The sequence below is a fragment of the Pleurodeles waltl genome, chromosome 8, assembly GCF_031143425.1.
Source record: "Pleurodeles waltl isolate 20211129_DDA chromosome 8, aPleWal1.hap1.20221129, whole genome shotgun sequence".
Lineage (NCBI taxonomy): Eukaryota > Metazoa > Chordata > Amphibia > Caudata > Salamandridae > Pleurodeles > Pleurodeles waltl.
This window is the reverse complement of record NC_090447.1, coordinates 815,511,313-815,532,206: the sequence shown is the minus strand read 5'-3', so window position 1 is coordinate 815,532,206 and position 20,894 is coordinate 815,511,313. Positions and strand designations below refer to the sequence as shown.

At 47.1% G+C, this 20,894-nt stretch overlaps 1 protein-coding gene across 1 annotated transcript in view; it reads left to right on the top strand.

Moving 5' to 3' along the window:
• UBAC2 (UBA domain containing 2) overlaps positions 1-20,894 on the top strand; it is a 695,090-nt gene that overhangs the window by 540,993 nt on the left and 133,203 nt on the right. The window lies entirely within an intron of this gene.

Here is a 20,894-nt window from a genome sequence, read left to right as displayed (position 1 = left end):
TAGTAGCATTTAATCTACATGCCCTAGGCACATGTAGTGCACTCTACTAGGGACTTACAAGTAAATTAAATAGCCAATCATGGATAAACCAATCAATAGTACAATTTACACAGAGAGCATATGCACTTTAGCACTGGTTAGCAGTGGTAAAGTGCCCAGAGGTCAAAAGCCAACAACAACAGGTCAGAAAAAATAGGAGGAAGGAGGCAAAAGGTTTGGGGATGACCCTGTCAAAAAGCCAGGTACAACATGACCCCCTACCAGCCTAAAGCCAGGGGAGAACAATCACTATCCTGATGTACTTCCCTGTTTGAGGCGACAGAACAAGGACCCAGGCCCACAACAGCAGGGGCATGCTCCAGTTCTTCGCCTTCCTGACTCCAATTGGATCCCTCTGTCCATACTCTCAGGGCCCACTAAGCCCATCCATGGGGAACCTTTCTCCTTACCTGCGGATCCCATCTGTGCAGCACCTAACCTTACTTTGCTCACATATGTATCCCAGAGCAGGATAGTACCACTAGGACTAACACAGTGGTGTTGCCCACTCTACCCTCGGGGTGTGACACTTGTCCCCTCCCCAGGGATAACTCTGTCCACCCGGACAGCAAGCCATAGTGGTTACTGACAGCTGCCAGGGATGAGAGCCAGGCCCCAGGCCTCTCAAAGCTCTCCCACCACTGTGGTTGTGGAGAGTGGGGGCGGTAGCCCCAGGTGCTGGGCACCCTTTAACCACTCTCCCTTCCACCAGGTCAGGGATGACAGCCTGAACCTGGTCCTCCCCTCTGGGTCTCTGTACCCTCCCTCCTGGAGCGGTACCCCCAGAGTCCAACATGGTCAGGGTGCTTATAGAAGTTGCCCTGTACCATTCCTCCACCAGTGCAGGGCTGTTAACCTGCAACTGGCCCTCCAACCTGGGGTCTGTACCTTCAGGTTGGACTAGGGCCCGGGTGAGGCTTCCCTCCCCTGCCCTCCCTTCTGGGGTCCAGCACCCTCCAACTAGGAGTGGCCTCCTCAGAAGACAACATGGTAGGGGCACTGTTATCAGTAGCCCCTCCCTCCAGGTCCGGGGGGACACCCTGAATCTGGTCTTCCAGCCCAGGGTCTGTACCCTCAGACTGGATCACTGCCTGGCAAACCAGGACTTTCTGGGGGGCACGTCTACCCCCCGCCAGGTCAGAGTTTAACCTCTGAACTTGGCCATCCAACTCAGAGTCACCACCCTGAAGTTGAACAATTGCCTAGCATGCCAGGACTTCCTGGAGGGCACACTGACCCTCCACCAGGTCAGAGTTTAACCTCTGAACCTGGTTCTCCAACCCAGGGTCACCACCCTGAGGTTGGGCAATTGCTTGGCACACCAGGACTTTCTGGGAGGCACACCTACCTCCCACCAGGTCAGAGTTTAACCTCTGAACCTGGTTCTCCAACCCAGGGTCACCACCCTGAGGTTGGGCAGTTGCCTGGCACACCAGGGCTTTCTGGGGGGCACACCTACCCCCCACCAGGTCAGAGTTTAACCTCTGAACCTGGCCACCCAACCCAGAGTCAATACCCTGAGGTTGGACAATTGCCTGGCACAGCAGGACTTCCTGGGAGGCATACCTACTGCCCACCAGGTCAGAGTTTAACCTCTGAACCTGGGTATCCAACCCAGAGTCACCACCCTGAGGTTAAACCATTGCCTGGCATACCAGGACTTTCTGGGGGGCACACCTACCCCCCACCAGGTCAGAGTTTAACCTCTGAACCTGGTTAGCCAACCCAGAGTCACCACCCTGAGGTTGAACCATTGCCTGGCATACCAGGACTTTCTGGGGGGCACACCTACCCCCCACCAGGTCAGAGTTTAACCTCTGAACCTGGTTAGCCAACCCAGAGTCACCACCCTGAGGTTGAATCTTTGCCTGGCATACCAGGACTTTCTGGGGGGCACACCTACCCCCCACCAGGTCAGAGTTTAACCTCTGAACCCAGTTATCCAACCCAGTCACCACCCTGAGGTTGAATCTTTGCCTGGCATGCCAGGACTTCCTGGGGGGGACTCTCACTCCCCACAAGGGACACACCGTCCCCAAGGGTCACACAAGAGTCTGGTTGGCGCAGGTCTCCCGACCTCTGCCCATGCCGCAGAGTCTGGGTTTCCCCCAAACCAGAAACGGTTTCACCTGGGTCATTCCTGGGGGGCTCTGCTCTCAGAGCTGACCCCTGACTCTCAAGGTCCTCCACTGGGGTCTGCAACCCCCTCTCAACCCTATGTCTGGACTTCTGCACCCCCTCACTAGGAGTGGTACTGCCAGTCACCAGAACTGTTGGGATGCTGGCTACAGTCACCCCCCCCCAAGTTCTTCTGACACTGCGGGGCTTCCCTCAAAAGGTGGCCCTACGGTACAGGCTAGGCTTCCCTCCTGGTGTTCCCTCATGGAACCCTCTAGGACCTGGGACCTACCTGGGACACTACAATCCTCTCCCACCTCTCTTGGTTGGGAACCACCTAGACCACTTCCTTCAGGAGCACCCCCAAATGCCTCTTCAGACTCTCTGGTACTCACCCAGAAGTCTGCCTCCATTGTAAGTTCCCTGGGGTCAGAGATCTCACACTCCACCTGGTGTTGGCGTAGCTCTGGAAAATAAGGACCAGACATATGCTCTCCAGCAATTACATCACTCTGCCCTTCACATGTATTAACCACAGTACCCTTCACCCAACCACCCAGTAACTCAGCCTTGGAAAAGCACTCTACATCACCCTCCTGAGACTGGTGAGACAGTATCTGCGTGTCCCTAACACTCAACCCATACTCTTCTGGGATGTCTCTGCACTCTATATCCAGGACGTCCACCAGGGGGGAACCCTTTTCTCTGTCACTCTCTGCTAGAGTCAGTAAAGTGTCCCTCCCCCTAGTAGGAATATAACTCCCTGTGCCAGTTCCCCAATCCTTCTCAGGGACCCTGTGCATAACGGGAACTACCTCATACCCTTGAACCACCTGGGGTGTGTCAACTCCCTTCTTCAAGTTGGGCACCACATCTCTGGGCTTGTGCCCTTCTTCAGCAGTACTGGATGCAAGATTTTTGCTGCCACCATCGGAACTGGACTCAGCCCTTCCGGCCTCCAGTTTCAGCTCTTCACAGCTCAGCTTTGAGCTGCAGTCCTTTCTTCTTCTAGGGCTAAGAGTCTTGCTGCCTCAGCCCTTTCAAGCTGCTCATCTAGCTCTTCCATCCACCGCTCTTGAGCTAGGAGCCATTCATCTCTCACTGGTTCTCTTTCCTCATCTGAGTAGTCTTCCTCCTCATTTGAGCAGTCCCCCTCCTCATCTGAGGGGTACTTAGTCATTTGGTTTTTTTCTGCCTTTCTCTCTGCCCATCTTCCCCCCAGACTATGTAGGCATGTAGCATTTCCATCTTAGTAGATCTCCTTGATACAGGAAGGCCCCATTTTCTGCAAAGCCTCCTTAGGTCAGCCTTAGTGAGGTGGTCAGTAGGCACAAAGAGTGAGTAGGTAAGCAATCTCATTGCTGATAAGGTCTTACCGGCAAAAACCAAAATCCAAAGTCCAAAATATCAATAGTATATCCAGGAGGACATCAGAGAACCAAAAGCAAAAAAGATGAAAAATCAAGTTGACCTTCAACTGTGGGGAGGTAGTGAAATACTTAGCTACTGTATGTCACTGCACAAACACAAGTCCTATCCTCACCGCTGATCACCAATGTTAGAAATGGGGTTTTTGGTTGGTAGTCAGGTTACCCTCTGACCAAGCAAAAGCCCTCACTCTAGTCAGGGTAAGTCACACACAATCCAAGATTATCCTGTGCCCACCCTCTGGTAGCTTGGCACGAGCAGTCAGGCTTAACTTAGAAGGCAATGTGTAAAGCATTTGTGCAATAAATCATACAATACCATAATATAACACCACAAAAATACACCACACAGTGTTTAGAAAAATATATCATATTTATCTGGGTATTTGCAGGTCAAAACGATCAAAGATGCAATATGAATTTGTAAAGATATCACTGAAAAGTGATATAAAGTGTCTTTGGTCTTTAAAAAGCAAACAAAGTCTCTTTCAAGCACAAAGTACCTGGTTTCTGGTGGGAAATCTCCGCAGAGGGCCGCAGAAGAGGAGATGCGTGGAAAAATGGTGTGTGTGTGTCGGTTACGCCCCTCCACACACGGACTTGCGTCGTTATTTTTCACGCAGGGAGACGTGCGTCATTCTACAGGAGGAAAAATGGTGTGTGCGTCGGTTGCGCCCCTTCACACACGGACTTGTGTAGTTATTTTTCACTCGGGGGAAGACGTGCGTCGTTTTCCGGCACGCGGACCGTCTCCTTCTATGGGTCGCGGGGATTACCAGATGTCCCGGGTCTGTGCGGGGATTCTCCTGCTTGTTTTCCGGCTGCGCGTCGTTCAGCGGGGCTGTGCGTCGAAATTTCACTCTCATGGCAGGCGTCGCGTCGATTTCTCCTTGGAAGTCGGGCAGTGTTGTCCTTGCGAGGCCGTGCGTAAAAGTTTCGGTCGTCCCGAAGGCGTTGCGTCGGTGTGCAGTGTTTTTCTCGCCGCAGAACAAGCTGTGCGTCGAACATTTCGGCTCACGAAGCGTCCAAGTAAAAGAGAGAAGTCTTTTTGGTCCTGAGACTTCAGGGAACAGGAGGCAAGCTCTATCCAAGCCCTTGGAGAGCACTTTTACAGCCAGACAAGAGTTCAGCAAGGCAGCAGGCCAACAGCAAGGCAGCAGTCCTTTGTAGAAAAGCAGACAGGTGAGTCCTTTGAGCAGCCAGGCAGTTCTTCTTGGCAGGAGGTAGTTTCTGGTTCAGGTTTCTTCTCCAGCAAGTGTCTCATGAGGTAGGGCAGAGGCCCTGTTTTATACTAAGTTGTGCCTTTGAAGTGGGGGTGACTTCAAAGAGCGTCTAAGAAATGCACCAAGCCCCCTTTCAGTTCAATCCTGTCTGCCAGAGTCCCAGTAGGGGGTGTGGCAGTCCTTTGTGTGAGGGCAGGCCCTCCACCCTCCCAGCCCAGGAAGACCCATTCAAAATGCAGATGTATGCAAGTGAGGCTGAGTACCCTGTGTTTGGGGTGTGTCTGAGTGAATGCACAAGGAGCTGTCAACTAAACCTAGCCAGACGTGGATTGAAGGGCACAGAAAGATTTAAGTGCAAAGAAATGCTCACTTCCTAAAAGTGGCATTTCTAGAATAGTAATATTAAATCCGACTTCACCAGTCAGCAGGATTTTGTATTACCATTCTGGCCATACTAAATATGACCTTCTTGCTCCTTTCAGATCAGCAGCTGCCACTTCAACAATGTATGAGGGTAGCCCCAATGTTAGCCTATGAAGGGAGCAGGCCTCACAGTAGTGTAAAAACGAATTTAGGAGTTTTACACTACCAGGACATATAACTACACAGGTACATGTCCTGCCTTTTACCCACACAGCACCCTGCTCTAGGGGTTGCCTAGGGCACACATTAGGGGTGACTTATATGTAGAAAAAGGGGAGTTCTAGGCTTGGCAAGTACTTTTAAATGCCAAGTCGAAGTGGCAGTGAAATTGCACACACAGGCCTTGCAATGGCAGGCCTGAGACAAGGTTAAGGGGCTTCTACAGTGGGTGGCACAACCAGTGCTGCAGGCCCACTAGTAACATTTAATCTACATGCCCTAGGCACATGTAGTGCACTCTACTAGGGACTTACAAGTAAATTAAATAGCCAATCATGGATAAACCAATCAATAGTACAATTTACACAGAGAGCATATGCACTTTAGCACTGGTTAGCAGTGGTAAAGTGCCCAGAGGTCAAAAGCCAACAACAACAGGTCAGAAAAAATAGGAGGAAGGAGGCAAAAAGTTTGGGGATGACCCTGTCAAAAAGCCAGGTACAACAGTTGTTCTCTCTTCCACCACTAAGCTGGGAGGAGCATCAAACCTGACGCTCATTTTCTTCACAGCTATTTGGTACTAATCCATTTCACCATCGTCCTATTGTAAATCCGGTAGGTGCTTAAAAATAGCCCTCCCTTCGAAACCAGTGGAATGCAGGAGAAGACACTTTTTGCGTTCAGGTCTATACCGTTATGCCCCTATCGCCCCTAAGTACGTCTTGAAGGCATCATACCACTGCTTCCATACTATGTGTGGTTTGCCAGGGCTCTCTAGAAATGGTGGTGGAGGGAGAACAGATTGCATGGTGCACCCAACAATAAAATAAAAACAAATATTCCTAGAAACAGGAACAGAAATTGTAACGCCCTTTCTTGTAAAAATGTTAGTATGTTGAAAATTTTTGTATGTTGCAAATAAATAAATAATCCAACTAGCCCTTATTGCCTCCTAGATAGTTGAATCATGGATAGATATCTCCTCAAATGTGTTGTAAATGACCATTATGCGTTCACAGCGGGTAGAGATGTTCCTTTCCTTTTTCATTTTTTTTTAGCAAACTTGTTTTTGAATGAACAGCGGAGGCGCCGCAGAACCAAACCCTTCTTCAGCAATGGTTCATCTTCAATTTTGTAACCTCTTCACATCAAGACACAAAAAGGTTATTTCTATAGCTGGTTGGCGTAACACAGGAGAAAGAAACTCCTCCCACGGGGTGGAGAAAACCAGTTTCTAAAAATAAGCCTGCCGTCTTCGTGTAGATCCTCAACGATCGTGCTGGCACATAAATAAGGAGTTGGGGGCAATGTCGTAAATAGCTGTTAAACAGCTGATGCGTGGGCCGCTGTGCTCGGAGACCTGACCACCTCGTCGCCACAATGAAGTATGCGAGGAGGACGGTGAGCACAAAATCACTTTTATTTTACATATGTAAAATACGATCGGTTCAACAGTCTCCGAGCGCCCCCAGAACCGCCACTCCGTCCAACCGTCATCTCCCTCTGCTCTGCCCCTGGCGTTTCCCTCGCACCGCCGTCAAAACGCCTAGCAACCCCTTCACCATGGGGTTCTAGTCGCGAGGCCGTGCGCGAGGGTACGCACTCAAATACAACACAGTCACATTCCTTAAACATTTCTGTATGCATTGGTAGGGCAAGGGAAGAGGTAACCACTTGTGCAACTCGCCTATGATAGGCAGTAGGTTTGTAGCCATATTTGTCACATGCCTGTCACGCACCTGGTAGGCCGGGATGGCATGAATAATATAACACCCAGAGCTGCCGATTACAAAAGCAAACCAGGGCCAAACTGGTAACCCAAAGCAGCTCTGGCAAATTTTGTCACCCCCTCCAACCCACCCCTCAATACAGTGCATAGCGAGTGCAGCTAGCAAGCCTGACTACTACAAAGGAGTGCTTGGGGGGGTTTCACCCCAAGAGAATTTGGAGAACAATGGTGCATTCTACAGCACATTTGTCATTATATACTCAATTGTCATTAGCTTTTATAGCATAGTAAAGGTTGACCTTACTGTGCACCAGTATACAACAATCTTTTCTGGGACCCTTTAGTGGTTCTCTTACTATCACCCTCCAACAATGCCCCTCATCTCTACGTGGCCCCTCTCTCACATGTATTTCATTTGTTTTATAGCACCTTTCATACCAGTTTAGGGAGTCAGTGCACTTTACATCACACACAAGTACAGAGACAATGAATCATAAGCATGTAAATCAGTGTATAGAAAATATTACAAAAGACAAAGGGGAATGTAAGATGTAGAATTTACATGTCATCCACACTGGTATTTTTAAGAGTCCTTGGTCTGGAGAATCAAAAACTGAGGATTCAGAACATAAAACAGTGGTTAGGCAGACTTTAATAATAAGAATGTATTTCTTTGCAAACAAAACTTTTTTAGCAATATCAGGATAATGAAAGACTGGGAAGAAAACATAACTTTCTAACCTGTACCATGCAGTCTGCATGCAGCTCATTGATGGCAGTTCATAGCTCACTGTGCTGTGTAACTTATGAAGTGCACAATAACAAAAAATATCTGTGACAAAAGCAGTAACTCACTGAGGTATGCACATAAAATACTGTTCTTTGATATGCATGGTACAAGCTCTTTCCAGCAGGCATATTAGTCCATTGCACTACCTTAGATGAGTTAAAACTGCTTACTAGACAAAACTCCCATCAGCAGGTACATTAATCACAAGAGTTATCAACACTTTTATTGTTGCCCAAAAACTGCTGGATATGCCATTATCTTAGTAGTGCTTTTAAAACTAATGCACTGCTACAAAACAGGCCCCCACTCTTCCATCTTCCTGAGGAAATGCCCGATGCAGCCAATCCAGCCTTGAAGCAAACCTAGTGTGGCTCATTTCTTTGACCACAGGCTTCATCCGTGATCTGTGTATTGTTCTCTGGACGTAATGCTTCCTTTGTCCAAAGTATACAAAAACTGAAGGATGGAAAGTTTGAATTAATCTCAGCCACTGGTAATTACTTGAGCTGTATCCCAGTCCATTGTTATTATGCACAGCGGGCTACCTCAGCTTGGACCCAGCTGAATCCAAATCAGTCTTAACCCTGCTGCAATGGAAGCAGTCCAGCCCGAACTGCCAAACCAAGACCTCCCTGAACCGGAACACAAGCAACCCAGGACCTTTGCCCTTATTATGGACTCATCCAGTGGGTATAGCTTGATTGGTATTCTTCATCTAAAACAAAGCTTTCAGGTGGGGCAATTACTTAGGCCCTCATTATGAGTCTGGCTGTCCTAGGACCGCCAGACTCAAAGTGGCGATCTGACCGCCACCTAAGCGGTGGTCCAATCGCTTTGGCGGCAGTCAGACCGCCACATTATGACCATGGCAAAAACGCCACGGTCGGCCTGCCGGCACTGCCAGATTCCTGCCACAGGAGGGGCTGGCGGTGCCGGTGGTCCTAATCCACCAGGGCAGCACTGCATGCAGCCCCGCCCTGGGGATTACGACTTCCCTCTCCCCCAGCTTTAACATGGCAGTTGCACCGCCGTGTAAAATCTAGCAGAGGTGGGGTGCAGGGGGCCCCATGGGGGCCCTACTCTGCCCATGCACTTGCCATGGGAAGTGCAGGGGCCCCCATGGCCAGCCCCATCTTGTTTTTCTCTGCCTGAGTAGCAGACAGTGAAAAGTGTGACAGGTGCTTTTGCACCCTACGCACCGCAACATTGCTGCCAGCTCAATTACGAGTTGGCGTCAATGTTGTGGGCTGTTTCCCACTGGGCCAGCGGGTGGAAACTCCGATTCCGCCCACTGACCCAGCAGGAAACTCGAAATAGGAGTCACAGGAAGGTCACCGCATTGGCGGTGACCTGACCGCAGGAGTTTGGCAGTCGGCCTTTTCCGCCCGCCAAACTCGAAATAAGGGACTTAGGGGGTCATTCCGACCCTGGTGGTCCTTGACCGCCAGGGCCGGGGACCGCGGGAGCACCGCCAACAGGCTGGCGGTGCTCCCTTGGGCATTCCGACCGTGGCGGTACAGCCGCGGTCAGAAACGGAAAACCGGCGGTGTACCGCCGGTTTTCCGCTGCCCATGGGAATCCTTGTATATGTTAATTGGTTGTAATTGTTGTACACTTTTTGATTCCCATTGGCCCTTTTCTTCTGGTCTTATGGGAACTGTAGTTTCTTGACTGCTGCTATTTAATAAAGTAAGAAAAGAAACGCATAATAGGAGCCTCCGGTCTTGCCATAAAATTGAGAATGAGCCCCCAAACCAAAGGTTCTCTTAAAATCTCCAAAAAGCCCCAAACTCAGCAGATCAATTGAGTATTACATATTTAATTGTGCTCAAATAAAGTCTAAAGCAGTAAATTTCCTATACTCCTTGTTCAGAGATTGCCTGAGAATTGATGAGTTAATGCTTTGTTCTCTAAAGAGCCTTGAATGTAGGTCCAAAGTATTTTTCCAAACAAACATTTTGCATGAAATATACAATAGCAATATTGGCCTCTAATTTAAGGGTTCTTTTTAGGTACTTTTTAAAAATATTATTATGATAGCCATGTTCCAATAAGCTTTGATGGTGGATGCTGAAATGGCAGCGTTCATTGTGTCCAAAAATCCCCGTGCCCAAATGTCTCTGTTTGCCAAAAAGAAATCCGATGACACTAATCAGTCCTTGTTCAGTTTCTCTGCTCTCAGTGTTGTATAGACTTAGTCAACTAAAATAGTGGAATGCTGTTGGAATTCAATCTGTTACCCCAGTTTGTGTTACCTCCTCGTCCTTACTTAAACAGAGCTGGGAGACGTGCTTTATCCACTATCCTTGGTTACAGTATCCACAGTTCGCCCGAAAATAAGAGCCGAATACTACAAATTTCCCAAAAATATGACTATCAATAGCGTTTGCTGCTTCAACATGGAGCTTTCAGGTGTCAGGTCAAACTACTAGCAGAACACAGTGAAGTCACTGGCACTTGGTGGGATTCAATATATGTTGTAGTCGTCATATTTAAACAGTCCATCAATCAGTCCTGTACAGCTGCTTTGCAACCTAATGTTCTTGTATTGCTGCAACTATGAGGGATGCTATAGTATTCACATACTATGAATGTCAAGTTGAGGACATTCCATTAGTTCTCCTTCTCTGATGTTGTTATTCACACTAACCCACCTGTGGCGAAACAGCTTTTCCATGTTTTCATAACTTGTATCTCAGAAGCCGTGGGATATTTAACACATACCTAATGAGGGAAGCGTGGTCTCATCATCACCCCATTCCAAGCAAGGAACGGTTTCATCGAGGTGGTCCTGGCCTCCACCTTGCAACATAGGTCCTCTGACTGATGTAGGATGTGAGTTGCGTACATCTGTATTTCATTGTTAGTAACTGACAGCGTGGCACACCCCTCTGTCAGCTGGCTTCAGTTCCATTCTCACTAGAACAGGTGGTCTAAACAAGCTTCCATTACTCCACCGGGGTTTCATTCCTAGAGCCTGGGGCACTGCCCCTGCTCTCCTGCCCTTAGATTTCCCAAGACTTTCCTTTTCCCGAGAGTACTTTGGAAAATAAATATTGTTTCCTGACATTAACAGTTTATCTTTTTGTTTCTTGCTTAGCTAGTGATTGCACCCATTGCAGGACTGTGCCTGAGGCTTAGACTACTGGGTACTTGAGGTTAAGTAGGACTATGTGTATTGATTTTTTAATTAATTCCTTGACTAGAGAAGTTACCTCTTGTTTTCCCTTCTTTATCTGTTTCTAGGATTGGCCTTTATTATTCCTTTTAAAGTAATCACTGTTTGGCAGAAGGTTAGGGAGTTCAAATTGCTCTCCAATACTCTCTGTCTCTTTCTTCTGGCTGGTCTGTTTTCGAAATACTCCAGGAGTTCCTAGTAATTAAGGTCCTAGCCATTTGGTTTTTGTGCTTCCCTTTTTTGCTCAGTGTCACCTCCTACTTCCAAGAAGTGCCTGGAGATAAAGTGATAGCATGTCCTGTCTACTAAGCTGTCTGCCCGGATGTCATTAGTACGCATCAGACCTAACAACTTTTACAGCAAACTTTGTCTGCAAGCCTTCTGAAAACTGCAGCCATTTTTTTAAATTTTTAAATCTGCTTTTTTTGATTCATGGATATAAATAACAGTGCCATCTTCAAATCTAGATATTTTTATGTTTCAATTATTTGTTTGCAAAAAAATACGTGTTGGTCCTTCCTTGATTTTTCCTGATAAACGGTTCAAGGTGGTGGACGGAAAGCCCACCAATAATAGTGCATGTCTTTGATAGAGCAAGGTTATAGTACAGTGCTGCTTTATGAGATTGATATAATCTGTGGCGCCCACATCCCCCAGCTCTGCATTTTCCTTCTATTTATCCCAAAAAAAGTGTATGAAATTGTGGCAAGTTTGTATTTTTAGATTGACAATGCAAGATTATTGGAAGTAGCAGGTGGTCCTATATCTGCTGGCTGAGCCAATGGGATAAAGAAGGGGCTGCTTGTCAAGCCAAAGCGTAATTACTTCTGGACCCAGGTCGTTACCTGTTGCTGTCTGTTTACTTCTACAGGGAGTGCAGAATTATTAGGCAAGTTGTATTTTTGAGGATTAATTTTATTATTGAACAACAACCATGTTCTCAATTAACCCAAAAAACTCATTAATATCAAAGCTGAACATTTTTGGAAGTAGTTTTTGGTTTGTTTTTAGTTTTAGCTATGTTAGGGGGATATCTGTGTGTACAGGTGACTATTACTGTGCATAATTATTAGGCAACTTAACAAAAAAAATATATATACCCATTTCAATTATTTATTATTACCAGTGAAACCAATATAACATCTCAACATTCACAAATATACATTTCTGACATTCAAAAACAAAACAAAAACAAATCAGTGACCAATATAGCCACCTTTCTTTGCAAGGACACTCAAAAGCATGCCATCCATGGATTCTGTCAGTGTTTTGATCTGTTCACCATCAACATTGCGTGCAGCAGCAACCACAGCCTCCCAGACACTGTTCAGAGAGGTGTACTGTTTTCCCTCCTTGTAAATCTCACATTTGATGATGGACCACAGGTTCTCAATGGGGTTCAGATCAGGTGAACAAGGAGGCCATGTCATTAGATTTCCTTCTTTTATACCCTTTCTTGCCAGCCACGCTGTGGAGTATTTGGACGCGTGTGATGGAGCATTGTCCTGCATGAAAACCATGTTTTTCTTGAAGGATGCAGACTTCTTCCTGTACCACTGCTTGAAGAAGGTGTCTTCCAGGAACTGGCAGTAGGACTGGGAGTTGAGCTTGACTCCATCCTCAACCCGAAAAGGCCCCACAAGCTCATCTTTGATGATACCAGCCCAAACCAGTACTCCACCTCCACCTTGCTGGCGTCTGAGTCGGACTGGAGCTCTCTGCCCTTTACCAATCCAGCCACGGGCCCATCCATCTGGCCCATCAAGACTCACTCTCATTTCATCAGTCCATAAAACCTTAGAAAAATCAGTCTTGAGATATTTCTTGGCCCAGTCTTGACGTTTCAGCTTGTGTGTCTTGTTCAGTGGTGGTCGTCTTTCAGCCTTTCTTACCTTGGCCATGTCTCTGAGTATTGCACACCTTGTGCTTTTGGCCACTCCAGTGATGTTGCAGCTCTGAAATATGGCCAAACTGGTGGCAAGTGGCATCGTGGCAGCTGCACGCTTGACTTTTCTCAGTTCATGGGCAGTTATTTTGCGCCTTGGTTTTTCCACATGCTTCTTGCGACCCTGTTGACTATTTTGAATGAAACGCTTGATTGTTCGATGATCACGCTTCAGAACCTTTGCAATTTTAAGAGTGCTGCATCCCTCTGCAAGATATCTCACTATTTTTGACTTTTCTGAGCCTGTCAAGTCCTTCTTTTGACCCATTTTGCCAAAGGAAAGGAAGTTGCCTAATAATTATGCACACCTGATATAGGGTGTTGATGTCATTAGACCACACCCCTTCTCATTACAGAGATGCACATCACCTAATATGCTTAATTGGTAGTAGGCATTCGAGCTTATACAGCTTGGAGTAAGACAACATGCATAAAGAGGATGATGTGGTCAAAATACTCATTTGCCTAATAATTCTGCACTCCCTGTACATCTTCCTCTTCCTTCACGCAGAGATAGATTCCTCCCACCCCAGGCCTCACTTGCATTTGGCAGGTAACCTTCCTCGCCCGAGAGCGGGAGGGCCCACCTGCCCCGGATTTTTTGTACCTAGAAGGTTTCCACGGCAGGAAATGAAAGCTGAAATGCTGCTTCCAGGTAAACTGCCTAGTGCGCACTGCAGACCGGCAGTCAACCTGTTGCACTGGTCCTGGGAGACCGACACTTTCCCACCGAGATTCAGAAACGGGGACCACATTCATGGAAGAACCTTAGGCAGATCTGCATTTGCTCTCTGCGTTCCTGTGCAATACGTCACGCCGGAGTACAGCAGACTTCTCCATGAGGCAGAGCAAAAGTAAGAGAAGCTGGGGGGCCGTTCAAGTGGTTTTCGGCTGATGAGAGGGGGAGGGGGGGTTGGATCGTTTGCATTGGTTGTGGGTGATCTTTTGTGTAAGATGGACGCTCCTCAGTACAGAAAAGGTCAAGACGAGGAGATGATGGAAAGGAGAAGAGGGCCGCATTAAAAAGTCAGTTACTTTCATTTCTGCCGTCGCCTGACAGGAAAACTGCAGAGCAGAGCTGTGATGCTGCGAAGGCAGGGTACGCCTGGAAATTAAATTTTCATTGAACCAATTCCGCAGAAACTGTGAATCAACACAGACGAAGAATGCTGAACGTCAGAGGGTGGAAGGTAGGCCCAGATAGTGGTGACGAAACGGAAACCCCCCCCATCTGTCGTAGAAAGTCGCCTCCGTCCACATGTCTCGGAGAAGAACTCGATCAGGAAATATTCTCTTAAACTCCTGAATCGCGCCGCGCTAACGGCAAAACTGTGGTTTGATAAACGGAAGTGGGCAGGCGAAACATTTGATTAGATCGCGAATACACGGTATCTTTCAGACAAACTTAAATAAGTATAACAATGAGACTTGGTGCTCAACTGGGGTCTGTCATTTGTAACGAATGTGTTTTCTTACGAAGAGGACCTACATTTCTCTGTAAAAGAGAAGGTTGATTTGACTTTCATTATACGGAGCAGAGGCCATAGGTTATAGTGAAAAAATAGCGTAATGCTCATATGAAGCCATCTTGGACCTCTTCCCAGCTGTTTTTGCTTGTGCAACCTATGCAAAGTGCGTGATTGACAGTAGTGACGTAACATGATAGCCGCCTCCCCACCCCCAAACATTGGCAAATCATTTATGTCACAGATAGAAAGGAAGTCATTCACACTGACATACTTTGGATGCACCATTGTAAGTTTTGTTGTGGTTGTTAGTGTGTATCGTGATTGAAACTCCTGGTTGCTGTAGTGGCGAAAAGAGAGGGCCTGATGCACAAAATATGAACCGGTGCCCGTTTGCAGGCCCGGTCCTAGGACTTCTGGGGCCCCAGGCGAAAGGGAAGATGTGAGGCCCCTCTAATTTGCATGTGACATCACAAGAAGTGACATCGCAGAAAGTGGCATTGCAGGACTATTGATCTTATTTGACATCACTGCAGAGACCTAATGTGAATATCAGTAACATGGACAAAAAGATAAATATCCAAACGAAATAAGTCCATAAACTTTAAAACTGTATTAAGTGGATTACATTAGTCACACTGGGTGGTAAAGTTAGGTGCAGGTCTCACAAAGATGGATATTTTTACTCCATGTTAAAAGATTGTTTCCAGATCAGTGCATGATAACAATTCCAGAGCATTGTGGAAAATAAATTGAATTGCATCACTGGTACAAATTATGCAACAAGGAATAGCAACATAAGTTCAGATACATGATTTTTTTATTATTATTTGAAAGTTATGTAAATCACTGACCAGAACAAAAAAAAAGGCCTGCAGAAAACCAAGAACCAAATCTTTCAGATTTAGAATACAAAATGAATACAGGCGATGAAGGGATGGAAAACAGGTGAGCAAATCTACATTTCTTATAAAAAGCAGATAAAAGGAAGGATTGCAATTGAACAATGAGGAGATAAGTAAATTGATAAGCACATGAAAATACAATCGCAGTGAAACATAAATAGAGTAACTCCAATGTTCTAGATTATTCTCATTGAGTGGCTCCCTGGCATTGATTCATTAGGGAAGGTCTAGTATGTGAGTGTTTAAAGTGAAGGTATGCTGCAGATTCAAAGGGTTTTCAAACCAAGCTATTTGATTTGGTGTCAGAACTATAGGAAGTGGTAGTGGCAGAATGGCAAGATTCTGATGAAAATCCCTCAATCTCCCCAAAAAGACAGCACCATTATTGTATATATTCCCAACTTTATGGGGCCATCCAACTTGGGGAAAATGGGGTTAGGGGTAGGAATAAAAAAAAAAAGGAATTGTCATCTTCGTATCATGTGCTGTAGGCATCCAGAGGTCATTAGTAGAATCTTCCCCATTTTGCCTACATCCTGCTAAAAACATATACGTATAACAGGTTATCAGGAAGTTGATAACAAACCGGGAAATAATACAAGGCAACAAAATGAGTGTAACACTTACCAGCTCCTTCAATTGTTAGTCGGCGATGATCCTCTGAGTGCATCAGGATATGCCCCCAAAATTTCAAAGGAACCAGAGTGGCAACAGAGCATCAGCATGAATTTCGCAACTCAATTTAAAGAAGGAACAAAACACGAAACAGAAGTTGAATTCTGAAAAACAACATAGTATAGAGCCTAATGAGTTATTTCTGACAGGACAATATTGAATAAGAACATTTATTGTGACAATTCGATTTCTCATCTGAAGCAGTGCACGCTAAAATGTGATATTCGTAGCCTTTCTTCTACTAAAGGCATCAATCATTTCACTGTAGTCCAATGTTGCTGCAATATCTCCTTCAGTTGAAAGAAGGGCCAATTCTGATAGTTGTTCCTGGGATATTGTTGAGCATAAGTAAGTCTTTATAAATTTGAGGCATGAGAAACTGTGTTTGGCAGATGCTACTGACAGTGGAATTGTGAGCAGAACCTTTCAGGCAAGCACACAATTTGGGTAGGTGTCTTCCAACCTGTTAATATAAATATACCGAAGAGCCTCTAACATATTTAGTTTTTCAGGAAGGACTTGAGCAAGAAAGGGAATTTCCTGAAGCAGTTCAAACCCATCTATATCAGAAGATACAACACCAACAGCTGTGCTGTCTGACAGAAGATGGTGTAGATCATTGCATCGCTTTTGTAGGTCTCCACTTTTCATGTCTTTTAAGCTGGAAATACTATAAAGAAAACCAACTTGCTTTTGGTGATTTTTCACTGCTCAAATAGTCTGTCGATGCACACAATTGCTGTATCAACAAGAGCATTGAAAAACTGGATGCAAAATTGCTTTTTTGGATCCAATATTGGCGTGTCAGCCCCCTCCTATCCAAACATTTTCTTTTTTTTGCTATCATTTGACCACATTGGAATTCTTTTGGAATTTCCAATTCATTTGCAAGTTCATTTGCCTGAAATCAATGCAGCTGTAAATCCTTCATAGCAATAATTTGTTAAGAATGCAAGTAGTTCCTAAACGTGTTTCACAGCTACATCAAGCTGCACGTTCTCACTCTGCATCAGTTTACTGACCGTGTTGATTCTCATTTAAATATCATACCATATGACCAAACATAGCAGGAATTCATATGAGGCAAGCTCTGATGCTAGTGATGTTGCTTCAATTCTGTTTTTCACGTCTTTATCCATTCCAGACTCTTGCACAAGTGCATCAATCAGTAAATCAATCAGCATTTCTAAAGCACAGCACTGTCACCCATAGGGGTATCTGAGCACTTCATGTATTAGACTCATCTGAAATCGGACAGCTTTGATGAGTTCTAGATGGCATTCCCACCGAGTAGCAGAGGGGCGTTTGAGGGAAAGCATCACTCCAGGTTTAGTTAATACATTCCAACTTTTTGTTGATGCTGAGAACAAGTAGTAAAATTGTTAAATAATACCGAAGAAGTTGGCTGCATATGTAGATGAAGCTGCAGCATCTCCCAAGACCAGGCTCTATTTGTGACAGCGGCACGGTGTAAAAAAAGCCCATCGGTTCTCTTTTAATGTTCGAGCTTGCACTCCCCTGTATTGTCCATGCATATTTGCACCATTCTCATAACCTTGCCCACAACAATCAGCAAGGGGAAGTTTCAGAGCCTCCAGCTTTTGCAAGAATGCATCAGCAAGAGCCTGTCCAGCTTGGAACAAATCCAATGTAATGTTGCTCAATAGTCAGACATCCATTTGTAGAATGGACAAATCTCACAATAAATGTCATTTGTCAGGTTGACTCGGATCAGGAGTACAGTCAAGGGGCACTGAGTAATATTTGGCTTTTCGAACACAGCGTAGGATTTCTTTGAGAACCATCACAGATATCAGCTCAATCAATGTATTCTGAATGTATTTGCCAAGATAATGTGTATGAATCTCATTTGTGGTAACTGCAAACATGTTCCATCATAACCGACTCAAATTTTCCTAAAAGTTATACACGCCCCAAAAATTTCCCACTGTGGGGTTGGTTCAGCTGGTCATCAACGCAGAGGAATTCCGAGTTATGTTCTCCTAGGTACTGTTTAATTACTAGGAGCCTCTCCAAGACATTTCACCAATGCATCCTCTCCTGCTGGATTTGAACAGGGTTTTGCTTATCAATAGTACATTCCTTCCTTAGTCGAAGTTTGAACTCCTTCCACTTACTAATATTTTTTAGGTGCTCCTGAGAATCTTCATGTTCATATAAATGCTGTCCAAGAAGGTGCCAGTCCAACAAACTGCTACTCACAAGCTAGTGTTAATAGATTTAATGGTAAATGATTTGCAGCACGGACAAAATACTGCACTTTTGTACATGGAATGAACTATCCACTGCCTGTTAATTTGCTGACCGTTACTCATTTCCTTTTTGAAATAAGTAGGGTGTTCTCCTGTCTTCTGTTCTTCTGTCTTCCGTTCTTCTGTCTTCTATCTTCTGTCTTCGGCTCCTCTGCCCCCTCCGTCTTCTTCTCCCCGCGCCTGCCCTCCTGCCTCATCCCCCTCCCTCACTCGCCTCCCCCTCTCTATCACCCCTATCTAACCCATTCGCTATCTACCTCCCTCTCTCCTCCTATCCACCTATCTCTCTATCTCACTATCTAACTCCCTCACTCCCCACCTCCTCCTATCCACCTATCTCTCTATCTAACTATTTCTCTATCTATCGATTTCTCTATCTATCCATTTTCTCTAGGTATTTCTCTATCTCTCCCCCCCTTTCCGCCACCCACTCTATTACCTATTCTTCCTATCCTCTCACTGTGCCTCTCACCCTCACCCACCTCTACAACCCCCCCTCCCCTATCTTCAAAACCCAACTCCTATCTCTCTTCCTAATCTCCCAAACCTCCTAACACTCTCCCCCCTCCACCCTTAAACCCCCTTCCCCCAGCTCTTCTCACTCTACCTGTCCCCCCTCCCTCGCGCTTTCCCGCTGCGACCTCCTGCTCACCCCCGCCCCCCCTGCTCCCATTCGCCCCCAGCTGACCCCTCCCCCCACTCCTACCTCATATGGCGGCCGCTGCGCGACAGTGGTAGCGACCCTTGACCCAAGGGTAGGTCGCTCCCCCTGCCGCTGCAGGTCCTCCAGGTTCCTGAGTTCCTGAGACCCACCTCACAGTAAGTACCCCCCACCTCCCAACCCCTCGCCCTGCCCCGCGCTACTCACCCTCCATCCGGCTCCTGCTTCTTTTCTTCTTCTCTGTTCTTCCTCCTCGCTCCTCGCCTGTAATCTTCTTATGTACTCTTCTTCTCCCCGTCTTCTCTCTTCTTCTGTTTGCTTCTCTGCCTCTCCTGTCGCCTCTCTTCTTCTTCATCTTCTTCTGAGGTCTTCTGCCTGTCTTCTGCCTTCTGTTCTTCGTATCTTCATCTGTGATCTTCTGCTCTTCTGTGAACTTCCGCTCTTCTGAGTTCTTCTGGACTCCTGTTCTTCGGTTCTCCTGTTCTTCGGTTCTCCTGTTCTTCTGTTCTTCTGTTCTTCTGCTCTTCTGCTCTTCTGTTCTTCTGCTCTTCCGGTCTTCTGTTCTCCTGTCTTCTGTTCTTCTGTCTTCCGTTCTTCTGTCTTCTATCTTCTGTCTTCGGCTCCTCTGCCCCCTCCGTCTTCTTCTCCCCCCGCCTGCCCTCCTGCTCCTGCCTCATCCCCCTCCCTCACTCGCCTCCCCCTCTCTATCACCCCTATCTAACCCATTCGCTATCTACCTCCCTCTCTCCTCCTATCCACCTATCTCTCTATCTCACTATCTAACTCCCTCACTCTCCACCTCCTCCTATCCACCTATCTCTCTATCTATCTATTTCTCTATCTATCGATTTCTCTATCTATCCATTTTCTCTAGCTATTTCTCTATCTCTCCCCCCCTTCCCGCCACCCCCTCTATTACCTATTCTTCCTATCCTCTCACTCTACCTCTCACCCTCACCCACCTCTACAACCCCCCCATCCCTATCTTCAAAACCCAACTCCTATCTCTCTTCCTAATCTCCCAAACCTCCTAACACTCTCCCCCCTCCACCCTTAAACCCCCCTCCCTCAGCTCTTCTCACTCTACCTGTCCCCCCCCCCTCGCGCTTTCGCGCCGCGACCTCCTGCTCGCCCCCGCCCCCCCAGCTCCCATTTGCCCCCAGCTGACCCCCCCCCCTCCTACCTCATATGGCGGCGCGCCAGAGGCAAGCCCGTCTGCGCCCTTCCGCGCCTGGCCCGCGCCCAGCGCCACGACCCCTGGTCCCCAGCTCTCCCAAACCCCGCTTATCCGCTACGACCCCACGACCCTCCTCGCCCTCAACCCAGGACGCTCCAACACCTGCTTCCAAGCTCACCCCAAACGCACCCATGGACCCTTCGCCTGCAACTCCTGCAAACGCATCTTCCACCACGCAACTACCACGACCACAAGCCCACGCGCCATCACCCACCTCAAGTGCATCCTGGTCAACGCTCGATCCGTCCACAAGCACGCCTTTGAACTCTGGGACCTCCTGGACTCCACAGCACCGGACGTCGCCTTCATCACGGAGACCTGGATGAACGCCTCCTCTGCTCCAGACATCGCCACCGCCATCCCCGAAGGCTACAAGATCTCCAGAAAAGACCGCACCAACCAAGTAGGAGGAGGTATCGCCATCGTCTTTAAAGACTCCATCAGCGTCACCACCTCCACCGAAGACACCCCCCTCGCCGCTGAACACCTGCATTTTCAGATTCGCACCGACCCGAGGACCACCCTCAGAGGATCCCTCGTCTACCGTCCTCCCGGACCGCGCGCCCCCTTCAGCGACGCCATCGCCGACTTCATCTCCCCGCACGCCCTCGCCACACCGGACTACATCCTCCTAGGCGACCTCAAC